Source organism: Palaemon carinicauda, chromosome 5 (genome assembly GCF_036898095.1).
Source record: "Palaemon carinicauda isolate YSFRI2023 chromosome 5, ASM3689809v2, whole genome shotgun sequence".
NCBI lineage: Eukaryota > Metazoa > Arthropoda > Malacostraca > Decapoda > Palaemonidae > Palaemon > Palaemon carinicauda.
The window spans coordinates 16,531,762-16,546,375 of record NC_090729.1 but is presented as its reverse complement, the minus strand read 5'-3'; positions in this window follow the sequence as shown (position 1 = coordinate 16,546,375).

The following is a 14,614-nucleotide window of genomic DNA, read 5'->3' as shown; positions in this document are numbered from 1 at the left end:
GAAAGTATCTGACAATTAATACCCCTCTGGGTTTGTTCCGCTATACTCGATTACCATTCGGAGTATCTTGCGCACCTCAGCTATTTCAATCAATGATGGACATGGTTCTACAAGGAGTAGCATGTGCATGCAATATGGATGATATCAGCGTGACTGGCCGTAATGATCAAGAACATTTGCAGAATCTAGATGACGTATTGCAGAGGCTTGAAGATAATGGTCTCCGTTGTAACCTGCCTAAGTGTGCCTTTTTCAGACCATCCATGAAATGGCTGAGTTTCGTAGTAGACAAGGAAGGCCTGAGAATAGATGAGGAAACCACAGCAGCTGTTAGAGACGCACCGCGCCCAACAAATAGAGCAGAAATGCAGTCGTTATTAGGACTCGTCAATCATTACCGCCGATATGCACCGAACTTATCTTCTGTAGCTGCACCTTTATCCGAACTTTTGAAGAAGGATCGGAAATGGAGTTGGTCGTCGGAATGCGAGGAGGCGTTCACCAAAGTTGTAGAATTATTAACTAAAGACTGTGGTGTTTTGGTTCATTATGACCCTAAAAAGCCAGTGACACTAGCAGTTGATGCATCCCCAAAAGGGCTCGGAGCTGTTCTTTCGCATCTAACAGAAGATGGTGAACGACTCATAGCATATGCATCTCGTACATTAACAAAAGCCGAGGCGAATTATTCCCAATTGGAAAGGGAAGGACTAGCAATCATTTTTGGAATCCACAGATTCCATCAGTATCTATAAGGACGTAAATTCACACTGATCACGGATAATAAACCACTGAGTTTCATATTCAGTCCGAAAAAAGGCATTCCCATATTGGCTGCTGCGAGAATACAAAGATGGGCGATCCAGCTTGCTGCATACGATTATGACATTCAGGTTCGTAAGTCAGAACAAAACTGCAATGCAGATGCATTGTCAAGGCTTCCGTTACCAGTAGAAGGTTGTGCAGAAGAATTTATACATTGGACATCTGAAGCAACTGAGCTGAACATTGCGCAAATTAAAGCACTTCCGATTTTGGCAAAACACATTACTAGAGAGGTGAGACATGACCCTGTGCTGTCAAAAGTATTGCTATTTACCACTACGGGATGGCCAGATGCAGCAGATATCAGTAGCGATCTCAAACCATTCTATATCCGTCGTGAGGAGATCACAGTAGAAGATGGTTGTTTGCTCTGGGGAGTTCGTATTATTGTTCCTAAAAAGTTTCAGTGACAGGTTCTTAACGAATTACACAGTTGTCATCCAGGGATTGTGAGAATGAAAGGATTAGCAAGAATGCACGTGTGGTGGTCCAACATTGATCAAGACATTGAACGAACAGTGCAGACCATGGAAAAGAGTCCATATTGATTTTGCTGGCCCTTTCTTAGGCGAAATGTGGTTCATAATGGTGGATGCATATTCAAAGTGGCCAGAGGTCTGTCGTATGAGGTCAACTAGCACTACGCGCACAATAGAGGTGATCAGAAAGACCTTCGCACAACATGGAGTTTGTGATGAACTTATCTCCGACAATGGGCCACAGTTTACTTCAGCTGAGTTCCGTGCTTTTACTGAAAGCAATGGGATCAAACATATCTTCACTGCACCATATCATCCAAGTACAAATGGTCAAGCAGAACGCTTTGTAAAAACATTCAAGACTGCATTCAAGCGTGGTATGAAAGCACGTGATAGCAAAGACAGTTCATTAAATCAAAAACTTTGTGATTTTCTCCTCCCGTACCGCACGACCCCGCATACCACTACCAAGCGCACACCGGCAGAATTGATGGGTAGACGGTTGAAAACTCGTCTTGACCTACTGCGTCCAAACACATCGGAAAGAATTCAAAAGCAATCACCTGGTGACTTATTTAAGAAACCAACGAGACTAGTTACAATTGGAGATACTGTGTTAGCCAGGGACTATCGAAATAGAAAAGAAACTTGGATTTCAGGGATTGTGACTGAACGTTTGAGTCCATGTTCTTATCATGTTGCCGTGGGTGACATCATCTGGAAAAGACATATTGACCAACTGCGTCGAGTTGACGGATCGGCATACAGGGAGAACCCAGTTGAAATGTCAGCTGATGCATCACAGTTCAATGTGTGTGGTGAGGACAGTAAACATAAAGTTGAAGAGGATAAAGCAATCACTGAACTGTCAGATAGCGTAAAAACGCATGTTGGAAGTGGTGTTAGTAAACCAGCAATGGGTAGGCCTGTCATAAATGCTCAGAACAGCGAAGGACACTTAAATGTACCCAGCAACCAGGATTTTCCAACAACTAGGTCTATCGGAAGTTCTGATCACAGTGCAGTCTTAACAGATATATCTGTGCCAGACACTACTTCTATGCCAAGGAGATCTACAAGAACTAGGAAGGTACCAACTTATTTGAAAGACTATGTAAAGCACTGTATTCGGAAATATGTGAAATAGCCACAAAGTGGTCAAGCCATCAGATCAAATGCCTAAAACAGTAATTTTAGTTATTTTCAGTGGAAGACATTTTGTTTTATTTACATTATTGTAATACTTAGTGTTTATTGTTTTGTTCATGTTGTTTTGTTATTCGGTGATTGTTGTTAATCTTTTAAGTTGGTCTTTTCTAAGTTGTCAAGCAATATTTATTAGCGTGGAGGGAAAAGTTAATATTTTAAGTTAGTCTGTTCTACGTTGATATTGTTAATATTTTAAGTTGGTCTATTTTGTTTCATATTTCAGAAGCAATAGCTACTTGTACGAAGGGAAGAGTATTGTGTATGTTTACCACTAAGCCTAATTATATATAACTGGTAGTTGTGGTAATTGACCAGGGTGTAACTCAGTAGTGTGCTAATTGGTGTATTCTACTTACATGTTGAGCTGTATAAGTCAGTTGGAAAATAAACGTACTCAAGTGAAGACCTGATCTTTGTTCTCTCCCAGCCTTAATATATAAAAGTTTCTTTAAAAAATCTAGGACACGGTCTAGTGATCGTGATGAAGCGAATAAAAGTGAAGCAAAGAAAACTAAGATGAAATAGAGTGAAAGTGATGAAAATTAAAAATAAGAAATAAAAAAATGTGAAAAAATTAAAAATATAAAAATGAAAAAAATAAACATGCTAAGTTAGGTTAAAGTTCACGCAGTGTAAGTTTGAGTAAGTTATGGTATGATATCGCAGTCACCTTCTTTACTTCCTCGCCGACCATCCGTCTCCTCCTGCGTAGCAATTCCTACACCTGCGTAAAGTTAAAATAAAAACACCTTTTTTATTTATTATTTCTTTATAATTATTCATTTTACAACTTTCTTTCATAAAGCAATTGTATTATTGTTAAGTGTAATTATGTGTAGTAAATTTATGAAGGAGTTATCTTAGGTTTTTGGACCGTAAAATGAATTATACAAATTACAGTGTATACTTATGGGAACAATTGCCCCAACACGTGATTGTTTTTACATAAGAAGCAGTTCCAGGAACGAAATAAGATCATAGGTAGAGGTTCCTCTGTATATATATATATATATATATATATATATATATATATATATATATATATATATATATATATATATATATATATATATATATATATATATATATATATATATATATATTTATATAAATGACTTTCTAACCCTTAACCCCCAGGGGTTATTTTTTTTTCAAGCAAATTTTGCTGTATATTTTCTTTTAAATTGCTCTATCACTCTTAATTTTTGTCATAGAGAGGTCAAGTTGGTCTCATTCTCTTGGAAAATGCCTGAAGTTTCTCAATAAAAATCTAAATAGCAGTTCTTTGCAATGACGTACCGGTACGTCCATGGGGGTAAAGGGATGAGTTTTGTGAAACGTACCAGTACGTCTTTTGCGGGTAAAAGGGTTAATAAGGCTTTTTATCGCAGCTCTGTTAGTTTTAACCATCTTTACTCATTACGGACCCAAATGCACTGGCTCTAGCTTGTGTTTCCTAGGTTGTAATCGTTGTCAAATACACACGATCGCCCACAAATACTTTTACCGGTGCGGTTTTGAACCGACCATCATACTTTGAGCTGTGTTTTTCATTAGCTCTTTTCGAAAACCTTTCAGTGGTGTTCATTACTCTCTTCAGTAGATTTAATAAATATACACGGTATTACTCAGTTGAATAATTTAGCAATTGTCACAAAGTAATTAGGACCATACATGATAACACAGGATCCTGTCCGTACATAAAAAAAAAATGCATGTCCCTGAGCGAAGCATTATATGCAATATTCAAAGCTAGCTCAGCTGTAGGAGGCATGGTGTGCCAATGAAGGGGGTCATTAGCCACTAATTAACGTAAAATTCGCACTACTTCCCTATCATGCGAATCCACTAAGCCATTAGCTGGAGGAATATATGCAGTTAGTGAAAAGTGTTAAATTTTCATCAAGTCCGTGACCGATATCACCACATTATTTATAAACTCGAGACCATTATCACTTATCATAATTTTCGGCCAACCAAACCTAGTAATGAAAGAGCAAAGAGTATGGGGTAATGAATTTTCCGATTTATCCATTACGTAAGTATGATTGTACCGAGGAAATGCATCCACAAATACATATATCTACTCATGTTGTGTTAAACCAGTAGGAACTGGTCTTAATACATCCATATGCACTCTATAAAATTTAATAGGAATCACAGGCCACTTCCTGGCTTCTGGTACAGTGTTCTTATTCTCTATGAAACAGTTACATGTATGAAAACCTTTTGTACCAACCGTGTTTCACTCAATTGTACATAATTCCTTTTGTATATATTATGCTTGTATCTTCGCTCTTCCCTTGCACTAAAACGAACATGAAAATTCATGTCTGGTTTTTCCAATGTGACGGCACCGAGTAAGGCTGTGAACTCAAAGGCAGGTTGGAAACGACTGAGTTATATTATTGTAGAACATTCTCCTTATATACAAAACCTCAAGGCAACAGGACATAACAAGTTCACAAGACAGACAATATTACAGAGGAAAAACCAGACATGAATTTTCCTGTTCGTTTTAGTGCGAGGGAAGAGCGAAGATACAAGCATAATATATACAAAAGGAATTATGTACAATTGTGTGAAACACGGTTGGTACATGGCTCCCCCCCCTAAAAATGACATACTGTATATGTTAAATAGGGCGCCCTGATCTAGAGAGGCGAACTGTAGGCGGGTCATCTGGCAGAAGATAAGCAGGTTTTAGACGATCAATGGAGACCCAGTCTTACCTTAGCAAAATAGAACGACAAGCACCAGTGTCTACCAAAAATCGCACGCCCGTTCCTGCATCCTGTAAAAAGAAAAGATTAGAATCATGGGAGGCCACCGCCACAAGCGATGGCCTACTTACACGTTTTTTGGCCACTGACAATCTTTGGCACATTTCTTCGCGGTTGCCCCAAATCTGAAGTGGTAGTAGCAAAACTGCGGCGGATGGGAGGTAGTAAGTGGCTGTAAAAGTCGTTCGTTGGGGCGCGAGCGATTGGTGGGTGGTGGGCGACTTTGTCGCCGCTTCGGCACGTCACGGGGTAGGCGTGTATGTCCTACGGCATTCATGTCAGCTTCGGTTGACGTTGAATAGGCATCCTCGTCGTCAGGGGTGGAGGCGTTGATGGAGGTCTTGAAGTGGCTGTCCATAAGGGCGTCGGCTTTGGTCATCAAGTCCTTTATGAGTAAACTATCGACATCGGGTATGGCAGCGCGTACAGGTTCATGTAAACGGCGTATCCAAAGGGCACGGAGTAGGTTCACCTCACGAGGAGAGCCGTCTGTGGCAGGTTGAAGGCGAGCGATACTGGTCATTTCCCTGAGGGCAAGCGAAGCCCTTTGGTCACCCAACGGTTGTTGCGAGAGCTGAAAAAGCTTTGATATACGGGTGGCTGGCGACGGCGAGTACTGCTGCAGAAGGTATGTTTTGAGGGCGTCATACGCTATTGGGGTTTCTCCTTGTTCACAAAGCCAGTCGGATATTTCTGGGAAGGTGTCCTCGGGTATCGCCGCGAGAACATAATCCGCTTTGGTGGTTGAGCGAGTCACACCCCTGATACGAAAGTGGACTTCAGCGTGTTGAAACAAAGCAAACGCTTCTCTGCTGGCGAACGGTGAAAGTTTCAATGGGGCGGCCGCGGCGCCAACTGCTGTAGTAGAGTCCGTCTCCGTCATAGTACCAACGATGGAGGGGCGAGGGAGGTGGGGGTGGAAGGCAGTGGGAGCGAGTCGACTTCCGGGGTCACCAATGTGACGGCGCCGAGTAAGGCTGTGAACTCAAAGGCAGGTTGGAAACGACTGAGTTATATTATTGTAGAACATTCTTCTTATATACAAAACCTCAAGGCAACAGGACATAGCAAGTTCACAAGACAGACAATATTACAGAGGAAAAACCAGACATGAATTTTCATGTTCGTTTTAGTGCGAGGGAAGAGCGAAGATACAAGCATAACATATACAAAAGGAATTATGTACAATTGTGTGAAACACGGTTGGTACACTTTATATATTTCTCTGGATTTTTTCATTCCTATCCATAAGAAGGACTCATGTGCTCTCCCTAATGTTCAATCAATCCCTAGATGCCCTGCATACGGACTTGCAATTAAAATGTGGATGACTTGATTAATTAAAGGGGCAGGAAGAACTACCCGTGCAAAAAATTTCCCTCCCCTCTTCTCGTAAGCACAGTGTAAGATGTCATTTTCTATGAAATATTCTCACGAGACACATTCAGATATGACGGATAACTCTCTCATTCCCCTTTAATCACTGTTCGCACTTTTTCAATCCATTCCTCTTTTTTCTGTCCCTCTTGGACTTCTTTTATGCCCCAACATCCCAATTCAATCACACTCGCATCATCAGGGCATTCATTCTGGACACCCGTGGTCATGTTGTCTGCCAACCATATATATTCACTTTCACGGCTCAAATCTCTCTCTCTCTCACTCTCATCTCATTTTCAGATTGTTCCTCATGTGATTTCACATCCCATTCGCTATTTTCTCTATTTTGATATGGGTCTTCAATACTTTGGTTACGTCCTTTTGTGCTCTAATTGTTACTCTTATGACTGCACCTCTATAGAGAGCATCAGCTACCTTGCTAACTTTACCTTCTATGTGGTGAAAACCATTTATATTAAACTCTAACAATCTCTCAATCCATCTCCCTTGTCGAGAGGTCAAATCCCCTTTTCAAAAGAGGTCACATAGGGGCTATGATCACTCTGTAACTCAATCGACTGACCTAATAAAAAGAACCAAGGCCTCTATAAAACCAAAAGAATATGCAAAGCCTCTCGATAGGTATATGTACAGAAGAATTATCATTGACTTTTATCTTTCTTCGTGGCTGAGTAGTATGGTCAATGTCACACAAGTATCCTGGACCAGGGTTCGAAGCCCGGCCGGACAGATACTATATTCTTTGAGTAATTTCACCTGGGGCTCTGATCCCGAGGTTGTTAAGAGAACCCAGACTTTAATATGTTAATATATATGGCTTGTTTGAAATATGAAAAACACATTTAAATATGCAAAATTTATCATTAATCGAATGTCAAGTCACAAACCTACCACTTAGCTACAATGGTGAAGATGGGTTGATTTTAATTCTAAGTACAGAAAACCTGAATTCGACATGTATATGTAGAGAAGAATTGTCATTGACTTTTATCTTTCTTCGTGGCTGAGTGGTATGGTCAATATCACACAAGTATCCTGGACCAGGGTTCGAAGCCCGGCCAGAGAGATAATATAGTCTTTGAGTGATTTCGCCTGGGGCTCTGATTCCGAGGTTGTTAAAAGAACCCAGACTTCAATATGTTAATATATATGGCTTGTTTGAAATATGAAAAACACGTTTAAATATGCAAAATTTATCATTAATCAAATGTCAAGTCACAAACCTACCACTTAGCTGCAATGGTGAAGATGTGTTGATTTCAATTCTAAATACAAAAAACCTGAAATCGACATGTATATGTAGAGAAAATTTGTCGTTGACTTTTATCTTTCTTCGTGGCTGAGTGGTATGGTCAATGCCACACAAGTATCCTGGACCAGGGTTCGAAGCCCAGCCGGACAGATACTATAGTCTTTGAGTGATTTCGCCTGGAGCTCTGATCCCGAGGTTGTTAAGAGAACCCAGACTTTAATATGTTAATATATATGGCTTGTTTGAAATATGAAAAACACGTTTAAATATGCAAAATTTATCATTAATCGAATGTCAAGTCACAAACCTACCACTTAGCTACAATGGTGAAGATGGGTTGATTTTAATTCTAAGTACAGAAAACCTGAATTCGACATGTATATGTAGAGAAGAATTGTCATTGACTTTTATCTTTCTTCGTGGCTGAGTGGTATGGTCAATGTCACACAAGTATCCTGGACCAGGGTTCGAAGCCCGGCCGGAGAGATAATATAGTCTTTGAGTGATTTCGCCTGGGGCTCTGATCCCGAGGTTGTTAATAGAACCCAGACTTCAATATGTTAATATATATGGCTTGTTTAAAATATGAAAAACACGTTTAAATATGCAAAATTTATCATTAATCAAATGTCAAGTCACAAACCTACTACTTAGCTACAATGGTGAAGATGGGTTGATTTTAATTCTAAGTACAAAAAACCTGAATTCAACATGTATATGTAGAGAAGAATTGTCATTGACTTTTATCTTTCTTCGTGGCTGAGTGGTATGGTCAATGTCATACAAGTATCCTGGACCAGGGTTCGAAGCCCGGCCGGAGAGATACTATAGTCTTTGAGTGATTTCGCCTGGGGCTCTGATCCCGAGGTCGTTAAGAGAATCCACACTTTAATGTGTTAATATATATGGCTTATTTGAAATATAAAAAACACGTTTAAATGTGCCAAATTCGTCATATATCTATAAATATATATATATATATATATATATATATATATATATATATATATATATATATATATATATATATATATTGTGTGTGAGTCTGTGTGTGCGTGTGCGCGTGTGTGCATGTGTGTGTGCACTAGAGAGAGAGAGAGAGAGAGAGAGAGAGAGAGAGAGAGAGAGAGAGAGAGAGAGTTGCAGACATTAAAAAAAACTATAGAGATTGAGCTGTTCTCAAACTTCATTCCAGTGTGATTCCAATAGACTTTGCCAACCCTATAGCTTGAAGCTCCCGATAAATGTTTACAATTACAAATTTATCTATTTACAACTTTGATTACTTAAACATCATAATCTGGGTCACTGATTAACTATAACTTTACCCGTAATACCTAATGTTATAAATTATCATTGACAAGGGAAGGATGATATTAGACCTTGAAATCAATATCGAGTAGATTTTCCAGAATCTGGAACTATTATGTTATCTCCTCACTTATTGCTATACACTCCAATCTACTTCCTATTTCTTCGATCTGTTTTCTTTTATTTTTCCGCTGAAACTCATGATCGATTGGGTTACATCTGCCGTTGAGAGATAAATGAACTGGCACTAATTGTCTTCAATAACAGCGTAATTTAATATATTTAACATAATATCTCTTGCAAATAGTCTCTTCGTCTATTATACTACGTTTGAATGTCGAAGACATTGTCTTTGTCATGCAAACGCTCTCTGGTATTGCATCTTGGTACAAATTGCGAAAACGAAGGTAGGCATTGTGAGCTAATGTCTTTGATCTTTGCTGGTGGAAAGTGGTGTTTATATTATTGTTGAAATTACCTAGTGTCGCTTCTCTTCCTAGTATTCAGCCTTTGCCAATAAAGGCTTGTAATGCATGCAATGGTTTGTTTACTCTCTCGTATAATGGAAAGATGCGACAGCATCCTTTTCTCTTGCTGCGGGAACAACGTCCTTCTGCTCTGAATGCCAAGTAAGAAAGACGTTTATCAAAAATTTTTTTTTTTTTGGTTCTTTTTCAGGATTAATTTTTCAGTTTTATAGCATTTCCTATTAACTATATTTACTTGGACGGTGAAAGGAAAAACGAAAACCTTTTTCTTTATATCTTTTGGAACTATTAAATTCAATATAATATCGAATTAAACTGAACTTATGATACGTTAAGGATTTTACAATTTAACATGGGAAAACCATAAAAATATATAGCAAAATTGAAGACCAGCAGTGTTGCCATGCGCTAACTGTTCGCGGGGGTGAATGCGATATAAGGTAGCCTGCGCCCAACAGAGTTCTACTTAAAAAAAAAAAAAAAAAATGATAATAAAAAAATAAAAAAAAAGTTCATGGCAAACGCTGGGAAGTCAGACGACATTCCCTTTTTTTTTTTTTTTATAACACTTTCATGAGGTAGAAAACATTCAGTTTAGGACAACCCTAAACACGAGTCTCTTAAGGCAAGTCAACAGTAGGATGACAAAATATTTGAGGAGGAGGAGGAGGATTTATTTCAATAGTTCCTGAGCTGAAACTCTATTTCTGTCGAATGCTTTATGCTTATGTTTATTCTGTTATTATTCCAAAATATTCTAAATTATCATTGATTATGTGGTGGCGTTATATTGACTTCAGTAAGAAAGTGCTTTATTTTACTTCAATGCAATGAAATTTGTATTATAACCATAATATTTTTTGCTTTATATTGAAATATTAACAATGGCTGTTTTACAATATCTAAGTTATAATAAAATTGTCCTGGGAAGTTTGCTAAATAGTTATAATAAAACTTGAATAGAAACTTTTCTTCAGCACATGTACAATATGATTCAGTTACTGTGATATCTAACTGGTATTTTTAATAATTACTTAAAGGGTTCTTCATATGTTCATTTTTTTGTGAGTTGTCTTCCCAAGCTAAATAAATTATATTTTTTTTTTATGCATGAAGAATATCTCTAAATCTACAATAAAGAACAGGCAGTTTATTTTTATGATATGTTTCTCTTCTGTTATCATCACAGAAAATATGTTTTTTGCCACTTTCAAGACATCTTTCAATACAATATCAGACTTTTCATAAAACCTTTCTTGTATTTCTAACTGCATTTATCTCGTCTTCAAGATATTCAGGGCTACATAACTCTAACTTTCTTGAAATATTGATGTGGGAATATATTTCTTTATTGTTGTTTCCAAAACAAAAATGTGCATAAGAACTAATGGTAGTTGTTTTATATATATATATATATATATATATATATATATATATATATATATATATATATATATATATATATATATATATATATATATATATATATATATATATATATATATATATATATATATACTGAATATACTATCATTTATGTATAATTTTCAGTTCAAAAACTATATGCCACCATTTTTACCTTTACTATCTATATCTATAAAGGAAAGTTTTTATATTTCCATTCTCTTGTAATAAAAATGATATCATCTATATTATTAATTGCTTCAGGTAATGAAGAGACTCAGAACTTTCCTTCAGTGAAGAGTTTTGAGGGTTATTGAGAAATGTCGAGTGGAGATTCTTATGAAAAAAAAAATCACATCTGACTCTGGCTTTATTATTTTATTAGGTAATCAGAAAGGTCGACAAAAATAAACATGAATATTTTGGGGGTTTTGGCTGAGAGGAAAAGCCAAATATATTTTCAATCCTACTACTACTACTACAACTACTACTACTACTACTACTACTACTAGCATAGTGTTCTGCCACAAGGTAGGTCCTTTCATTAACCACCCTCCCTAATTCTGTATTCATGGCCACCACCTCTTTTAGCTCTGGGTACCTTCTGCCTCCCTTCAGGGCATCCTGCATTGACTTCCTCTGGATCTTCTTCCTTCAAATTTACCTCCTATCCAGTTTTTCTGCTTCTCTTTATTGTTGTAATTAGGGTTCTCTCTTCTTCAACTATTCTCAGTACTTCTTCATTCGTCTTAGTTAAAAAAAAAGGATAAATCCATATTCAAATTATTTAGAGATGGAGACAAAAATAAAATAAAGCAGAATTTCTTGCCTGATTGAAATTTACATTATACCTACCCACTATCTTAGTTATCCGATAAAAATTCCAACAAATCATGATATGTAAGAGTTTATATTCTTCACCCAAGAATGGCTTCAATGACACCAAACCTTTACACATTGACAAATTTCATATTAGAAAAAAACGTTATTATATCAGAATCCATAGGTCTGCAGTAGCTACCAAACTCACATGCACTTCGTTTAGTTCTTGGAATTGGGCCTGAAGGGTTGGTCTGCTCTTGCCTGTCAGTTTTTATTTCCATGATTGCTTTTTTATTGTGTCCAGTGTCTTACCAGGATATTACAAGCTGGTGTTGTAAAATGAATAATCGTTGTAAATTATTGTGAATGTTAACGCGAATCATTCTAAAACCTGATCATGAAATATCGATAGTATGTACAAAATAAATCTTAATTTATTTGAAGATATACTCATTCTTGTTTGAATCTATTCCAATGATATTAAAAAAAAAAAAAAAAAAAAAAAAAAAAGACGAGGTAGGTATATTTCCCGTGAGCTTCTTTTGGTTATTTTACGATAATCCTTTTACTTAAAAAGAATTTCAGTCTATCGCTTCTGTTTGGTACAAACGAAATTTTTCAATATCGGAAATTTGTAGAGATTCAAGTAATATAGGAATCGGAGGACTGATTGCAATTTGGGGATTGAATCCAGTTCCGGATATTTTTCGACCAGAGTTCAGGGTAGATTAGAGTTGTCCTTTGAGCCTGATCACTTATTAAAGGACGACGCACAAACATAAACGCGAAAACACAATACAAAGTTTATTTTTCTACTAATGAATGGTTGTTTACATTTTATGATTCAAGAACATATATTGGAATCTACGAACTTCCGAAGATAAATAGAAATAGAATGTTTAGAGACGTTTTTTTTTCTTATCATAATAAAAGAAAAGTTTTTTTTATTTTTCAAATCATAACAGAAATAAAAGTTTTCGACGTGAGGATTAGACTTTATAAATTATGTTTTTTACTCTGAGAGACAAGAGCTGAATAATAGTAAACATCAAAACCTCAGATTCTCTAACCATTCCATTCTAGGATGCTATGTTCTTCCTCAATCATCTAGGTATTGCCTTAAAAAGTGTTTGTCATTTTTTATTTGGCTAGTTATAGGATAAAGTAATTCCACGGAGTCCTCTATATATCAAGGGGTATTGGTAATCCATTCGTAATCCAAAGCAACACTATCTAATTAGATACAGTGTAACCTAACTTTATTAAACTTCCCTTGCTGAACTCATAATATCACTTCCACCCCTGATCAATTGCCAGTAGTGGAAGGCTGTGACAAAATTACGATGGTGCACTTGAGTACTTTTTTTTTCATGAGGTTTTGTATACATTTATGCATAAGACTAATATATTATTAATTTTCCATTATATCATCGATTAATATTTGGAGTCCTAAAACAGAAGTCTTTGAATTCAGTTTACGAAATTTTATATTATTGTTTTCTTGGGGTCAAAATTTCTATCATATATTTTTTACCTAGAGTCCAAGATGGTTCAATAAAAGGTTACAGTTGATGAATGATAAGAGCTTAATTACAGGGCCATTGAAATTCTATCAATGAATAACATCCCAACATATGGATATCAAATATAAAATTATTTTATTCCTTCCCACAAAAAAACTATCAGAATAGTTTTTTTGTTTATATTGGATGCAAAATAAAGTACCAAAATAAATATTTATAAAAGGGTGATAGCTACCTAAACCTTCCTTTGTGTTATTCTACCGTTTTTTTATCGTTCGGATATCATTTTCCACCAAAGGTATACTTGAAAATATAATTTTCTTTTCCGCTGACATATTTATAATTCATAAATAATTCATGAAAAGGAAATGGGATTAAATTGAAAATCTTGTTAGTAGAGAAAAAAGGATAAATCAATTTGAATGTGATAATAGTAAAACTTGGTATAATGATGCAAATAATGGGAATAGAAAATGAGATAAGGAAGGCAAATATAATTTGTTGGATGAAAGGTAACAATGAGTATAATTAAGGGGTGATCACTAATATTTCATTTGGAAGGGGAACCTCCAGAAGCAAGTAAATAAGTGAAGAAAAAAAAGAAAAAAAAAATCGACACTGAAATGTTATTTCTTGATTAGTCCTTCTTGCTACTAGTCTCTACCTGTTGTTCAGCCTTTTATGACTTGAAATGTATTTTTGCTTTTATCAACAATTTCTTGTGCTTTCTCTTTCACTGGAACTTTTAGAACTATGAGTAAACTATTCATGGAAAAATACCGATCAATAACTGTACTTTATTGAACGTTTACACCAAACGTGATACACATACACATTACAATCATATCGTTATTTGGACAATATATATTCACAAATCTAAAAAAAAAAAAAAGTGTTTGTAAATGTTATTATTGTCAATGTAGAGGATTTTCATTTAGATTGCCTTATCAATAATGATATAAATGGGGTTTTCTCTCCAGCTTTATGATACATATTTGGCATAGAAGTCAGGAATGATATCCGTGTAATCGAAGTAGGTTGGTGTGTTTTTGTATCACACGGTAGCTGAGTCTCTTATATAGTTTTTTTCTACGCACGTCAATAAAAAAAAAGAAAG